This window comes from Dendroctonus ponderosae, unplaced genomic scaffold, assembly GCF_020466585.1.
Source record: "Dendroctonus ponderosae isolate FM_Combo_2020 unplaced genomic scaffold, Dpon_F_20191213v2 Dpon_F_20191213_4, whole genome shotgun sequence".
In the NCBI taxonomy this organism is placed as follows: domain Eukaryota; kingdom Metazoa; phylum Arthropoda; class Insecta; order Coleoptera; family Curculionidae; genus Dendroctonus; species Dendroctonus ponderosae.
Genome location: NW_026018611.1, coordinates 14,429,847 through 14,436,624, shown reverse-complemented (window position 1 = coordinate 14,436,624; position 6,778 = coordinate 14,429,847).

Genomic DNA, 6,778 nt, shown 5'->3' with positions numbered 1-6,778 from the left:
AGAGAAGAGCGTATTGACATGATTTTCACCCTTGGAGAATGTCATAAAAATTGTTTATTGGCTTCTCGAGTTTATGCTCAAAAGTTTCCTGAAATAAATTATCATAAGCCAACAGTTTTTAAGCGCTTATTACACCAATTTGAGGAAACTGGGAGTGTTAATTATAAAAAATCCATTACAAGGAAATCTGTCACTGGAGATGAAGAAAATGTTTTCGCGGTAATTGATTCAGTTATCGAAAATCCCAATGTTAGTCAAAATCTAATATCCAAAAGTACTAACTTTAGTCAATCAAGTATCCTTATAAAATTCAGCTTTGCCAAGAACTTTATGGAAATGATTTTGAAAACGGAACTGAGTTTTGCATGTGGGTGTTGGATAAAGTGGCAGAAAATGAAAAGTTTTTCGAAAATGTGTTATTTAGTGATGAATATACTTTTCATAAGAGTCTCGTGAATAGACACAACTTTCATTACTATTCTGATGCGAATCCGCGCGCATACAGGGTCATGAGAAATCAAAATAGGTGGTCAGTTAATGTGTGGGGTGGATTACTGGGCCAATATTTAGTTGGACCCTATTTTTTGAAGGACATTTAAATGGTTTGATGAATCAACATGTGGCTTCAATTGGATGGAGCTCCGCCTCATTATCACTGCGAAGTTCGGCAATTTTTAAATGCCAATTTTCAACACAGGTGGATTGGCAGAAATGGGTTTCAAAATTGGCCCCCCAGATTTCCGGACTTAACTCCACTAGATTTCTTTTTGTGAGGTACATAAAAGGAATTCTACCATACGCCATACGCGTCTACCATACGCTTCCGACAACTTCACACGTATTGAAAACACGCATAAGAGACGCTTTTAAAACTGTAACTCCGCAAATTTTGTCCAGAGTTAGCAGTTGTTTTGAAAAAAAAATTTGCAAGTGCCTGGAAATTGACGGTCAACATTTCAAACATTTGTTATAAATAATTTGCCTTTGTTTTATGTTATTGTTGATATGTCATTTAACCTTTTAATAAAAAAACACCAAATGGTGCACAGAACCATTCTTTGGTGTATTTTGTAAAAAGGCAAAAACTTAGTTATAAACATCCTAGTACCATTCGATAGGTAATTAAAAACTGCATTTCCTGGTAAGCTAAAAAATATGGGGTTGTATTTAAATTAGTCAAGTTAGAGCCACTTAAAGTTCTTATTTGATTATAAAATGGTAAGTTTATTATCATTGGGATATAAAATATGATTTCTTGTTACACTACACTGCCAATTACGTTTACATAACTTAAATAATTCTAAAGTATTTGACACATGAAAATAGTATTAGATTTTGATAAAATTCGAATTATTTAAAAAACCTTTAGATTTAGACATTATAAATCTTAGTAAAACAAACACTTATTTTGCTCAGAAAATCCAAAAATGCAATAATATATAGGGTATTTCATTTAGAAAAACACAACTTTAATACTTTTAGGGCTTTTGGGACACTCTGTACATTACAAAAATATTTTTAAAATGTGCACCCGATAGGCGTCTGTGGATTCATGAAATAATACTTTGCACAAAACAAACGGGCTAGCCGCAAACGTCCGTGCCGTATAGCGTGAATAACGCTGTATAGATACTTACAAATACTGCAAAAATGTATAGTTATCAACTCATCAAAGTAGAGTTATTAAAAAATATGTCTTAGGTACTAGAGTAAGTAATACACTAATTTAAATACAGGCTGATTCAAAATTGGCGTCATTCCTATGGAGGTGTTGTCTGGCGATCTTTTAGGAGTACAGAAAAAATAGTAAAAAAAATTAATGGTTATTAAAAACTGAGAAATTTTCAAAAAACTATATTGGAAAAACGGCAACAATGTTTTTCAAGGTAATCTGGCTAATTAACATTACGTAAATAACTGTTGCTTCGTAATTATTTAAAACTCCAACTTTAACCATGGATAAATAGAGAAAGTGACAATAAGATAGACAAGGATAAACGGTAAATTCAACAGGAATCGTTGAATGACGGAACCTATTTCGAAACTCATAACATCGAATTATTAATTTGTTTACATATTACAAAAACATACATTTGAGTCGGTAACTCTTCTCGAGCACCTTCTCGTATTCGGTTCATTAACTCCTGCGCAATTAATACCGGTGTTCAGTGATCCATTGGTTTAATGTGATCTTACATACGCGATTGGAATGTAGACGGTATTTATTTGGTGCCTGGGAAAGTGTCAGTTGTTGTGCCATGTTCTGAGTACCCCTGGAAGGCTCTGCTGCAATTATATCCAATACTTGTTCCTCTATGTCTGGAACCCGAACATCGATTGTCGTCCACTATCTTCCTGGAACCCTTCTCCTCGCGCTTTGTTGGCGTGAGTTCATTCATCTTCTGCTATGTTACCGTAGCATTTCCCCTGAACTAATCGCATATCTTTGTTCACTGTTGGCTCACAAATTATTGTTGTTATTGACAAGGGCTATCCACCTAAAACTATCTGTTAATGCCAAAAATATCATTGCCGCTTTGAGTTTTTATCAATAATTGGAGTAGAGAACTTTTTGAATGTCAAAAATTTTCGTAATTTGAAGCAAAGATCGTAATTTTTCTTTTTAAATGCTTAAGTATATTTAGTATATGCTTCCAATTAAACATGAAACACTTTCAAAATAATGCTTAATAACAAAGTTGAAATTCGATTTTCAACTGTTAATATTTTCTAGAAATTATCGAAAAGAAAAATTTCTACATTTTTTTAGTACTTTCCAAGTGAGCCCCTATTACCCCTTAAAAGGAATTATGCCAATTTTGAATCACCCTGTATGTAGATGCGTTCTATTCAATATAAAAAAAATGTTAGATGGGAGCGAAAAGGTTCCACATTTTTGGTTTATGAAATGTTCTTATTTTACATGCCAAATATTTTATGGAAATGTTACTCTGCCCTCCTAAAATAAAAGCATAGCAGTACACAGGATTTCAAAGAAATTTTGCATCTTCAATATATAAATTATGAGATTTTGAGGTAGCGGGTAGATACTCTTTTGCGATCCCGGCAGAATCTAGATCTACTTCAGAAATAGCAAACCTACCTAGGCAAACTCATCGATTTCCTCAACTACCTCAACCCAGGCGGAAACCTTGTCCAAACCTAAATCACTCTCAGCTATACTCTTTTTTCCCTTCATACCCTGCCAAACTCGCCAACACGCAAAATCCGCGCGTGGCGTGCCAACGGCTAAAACCCTTCAAATGACGAGTTCAAAAACAGACGCTATTGCCCAGGTGAGTAGGGTAAGACGCCCATAATCTCACATCAATTCCTCGATCCGTTCCAAGGATTCTGGGAGGCACAAAAATTCGTCAACGCCGAAACAAAATCTTACCAAACTACCAAATGCCGCAGAAACAACAAAATAAAAATTGCAACCAACAAGACCCAGCTATTATGATCGGAAGACAAGATACTTGAAATAGAGGAGCTAAAGAAAATCAGCTAGGACATCATAGGGTTATGCGAGATCAGGCAAAGAGGTAAACTTTGGATATCGCGGAAATCTGGACACGCATTGTATCTACCACTCTGAAGAACAAGATAAATTCGCTGGAGGCGTAGGGTGGCTAATGATCAACAAAAAACATGAAGCCTCCCAGCTGAAAAAGCTATTCGGCAAAATAATTACTTACAGACTGGAAAAGAAACTGAACCTATACCAACCAATCGGGCAAGTCGGATTTGGCTTAGGTTTCGGCACCAACGAACACCTTCTAACGTTAAAAAAGCTAATACAGGAAAAACATAGAATAAAACCGGCCACTGGTTCTTGTCTTTATTGATTTCCAGAAGGCCTTCGACACGATAGAATCTAAAGGAATAGTCAAGGCTCTTACCCAAAGTCGTATAGATTACAGATACACCCGTCTAGTATATAACATCAATAAAAATCAACGAAAAGTGTGCAACGCCACGAAAAAATAGGGGCGCCAGACAAGGGGACACAATGTCACCAAAGCTCTTCACGGCAGTTCTTCAATACGCCTTTAAAAAACTAAACTGGTGTAAGACATGAATAAACATCGAAGGAAAAATGCCCAGTAACCTTCGATTCGCCGACGATATTGTCCTCATTGCCGATGACCCACAGCCGAAGTAATGCCTAACGAACTTGCACAAGTAACCAAAGAAGTGGTATTACAGATAAACCAAAGTAAAACAAATGTAACGGCAAACTTGTCATCCGTGGAACACTAAAATTGAAAAACAATATCATAAATGAAGTTACACAATGTCGATACCTTGGTCACGAATCACTAGAGACAACCAGACACCAGAGGTACAAAGAAGAATCGGTTTAGGTGGGGCTGCATACTGCAAATTGAAGAACGTATTTGATAGCGAAATCCCTGAACCTTAAGAGAAAGGTATAGAATCAATTATAGTGGTAACATACGGATGCGAAACACTAACGCTCACTAAAAACAACATAAATAAGATAAGGAGAAACTGGAAAGATCAATATTCGGAACTGAGCTTACAGACCACGTAGAGAACATGAAAATTCGAAGAAGAACGGGGATAGAGGACATCATTAAGAACATAACAAAGCTGAAATGAAAATTTCAGAATTTATAATAGAAGATTTGTGATAGATAAAATAGCTGAAAAATAGATGGGCTAAAAGACTATTGAATGGAGATCCCGTGAAGATAGAATAAGTCAGGGTAGACCACCGACGCGATGGACAGGTGATGTACGGAAAATAGAACAACTCTTGGCTCAAGAAGTCTTGGCGCCGTATGGAGCAGACTTGTGTCCAGCAGAGGACACGAGAAGAAGCTGGATGATGATGATGATAATAAATTATAATTAGATTCAAAAACAAACTCTGTTTTTATTCGAATGAATTAAACACTGTAATTTTTCGATCAGAAGCGATGATCATAAAGAAGCACTTTTATTCACTGTTCATTTGTTATACTTTTACGCACATACTTTTACGCACATTGTGCGCAAAATTAAATGTGACAAATTGTACGTGTCACTGTCATTATATTTTTTTAAGCATTTTTATTAAAAAGTAATCAACAATTTTTTTTAAGGAGTTACGTAGGTTTATGGTCAACTATTGATCATAATTTAAAGTTTACTTACAATTTGTAAATTATAACTTTGCTACAAGATCAAAGTCAAGTCTCAAGGTCGTTCTAATGGTCTATTTTTCTTCGCTCGCCGATGTTGCCACACGAAAAGCACGATCTTTTTAAATAGTGCAAAATATGCAACTTATACAAACACCATATCGTGAAAGCAGCACTTGAATTTTCAACACTCATTGTTTCACTTGTATATGCTTACAAAAGAACGCTTTTCAAAAATTATAAACGTCAACACGTGACAATTTCAAAAATGGCATTTACATCAAATTTAAAATATGAAGTTGATGCCTTTTATTTTTGGCTTGTTTATTTATTATAACTTATGATTCGTGTTATGTCTTCTATTCGAATAAAAAATATCGTTCGGTACGGATTGACTCCCTCGACTTCGTCTCCATCGTCGTGCGAAAAACGACACTTTTCGATCTAGTATCGAAAACTACTATTATGTAGACACTGTTTGTCACTTCTTGTTGCACTTTTCATTTTGAGGTATCTGCTTCAATTTCCTTATGGTCTTAAGACGCTGAAATTAATCGAAGGTGGCTTGAACAATTGGTGGTTGTTTGTTCTTCATGATGCTCAAGTTCAATTGTGATAACTTGATTTCGTTATACGGCAACTAAACTTCTTCAAACGTTTCCAAGATAATTGATTGATTGGATTTTGCAGTTTATGAGTATTTCAATTAGGTATAATCAAAATAATGGAACTGATTTTTCGGAATTTTGGAAACAAGTTTTTGTTATGTGAAAAATATTTATTAGTGATTCAAAAAGAGTGGTTGGAATGTTGAAAATTTTGTTCGTTGAATTGGGTAAGGTATTCTAAATATTGGAACTGAAAAGTTGAAATATCGGAAAAATGGATTTGGGCGTTAAATGATCCAAATAGCGGGTTTGTATTGTTTGGCTGAACATTCGTTCGTGGTTGTGGTTGGTTAGGGGGAATTTTGTTAATAAATTGATTTCGATTTTTGTAATATGTAGGTTGTGCATATGATATTACTCCTAAGAACTATAGATAATAGCAGAGTCTAATTATGGTTTTGAGTGATAAATTGCCTTTTTCATTCTGAGGTAGACGCTACGGAGATTGTTTTTGTTTACCACCATACCTGGGAGGCTGTTTCCTATCCGCCACCTGGAGAACTGGCAAACCCAACTCTACTCGAGAAAAAATGTATTGCAAATTGTTGCAAACGTTCGAAAACTGATCTTTCATTTCTTCCTATTTCCATTGCAGAATTCCGAATTTTTCACTTTTCCTACTAAATAAGTATAACACTCGTGCTCGAAATAACAACATCCAGGCAATATTGATTTCAATAACACCTGAGCCATTTCTGCCTTGAAACTAAATCCACTCTCAAATAGACCATAATCTCATCTGTTCATCGTGGGCATTTTCGTGACGTGGGTTTTTCCATGTAATCTACCCTTAACGGTTTTTTGTTAAAGACATTTTCTTTCTACGAGAAATTGATCTGAAAAAGCCAAAATAATTGAGACTAAAGAATAATAATGCATCTTTTCGATTTATAGTAAAATTACTGATAATCCTAGAGTATTAAAAAACAGTGTTAGAAAACATGCAAAACCAATTCGACA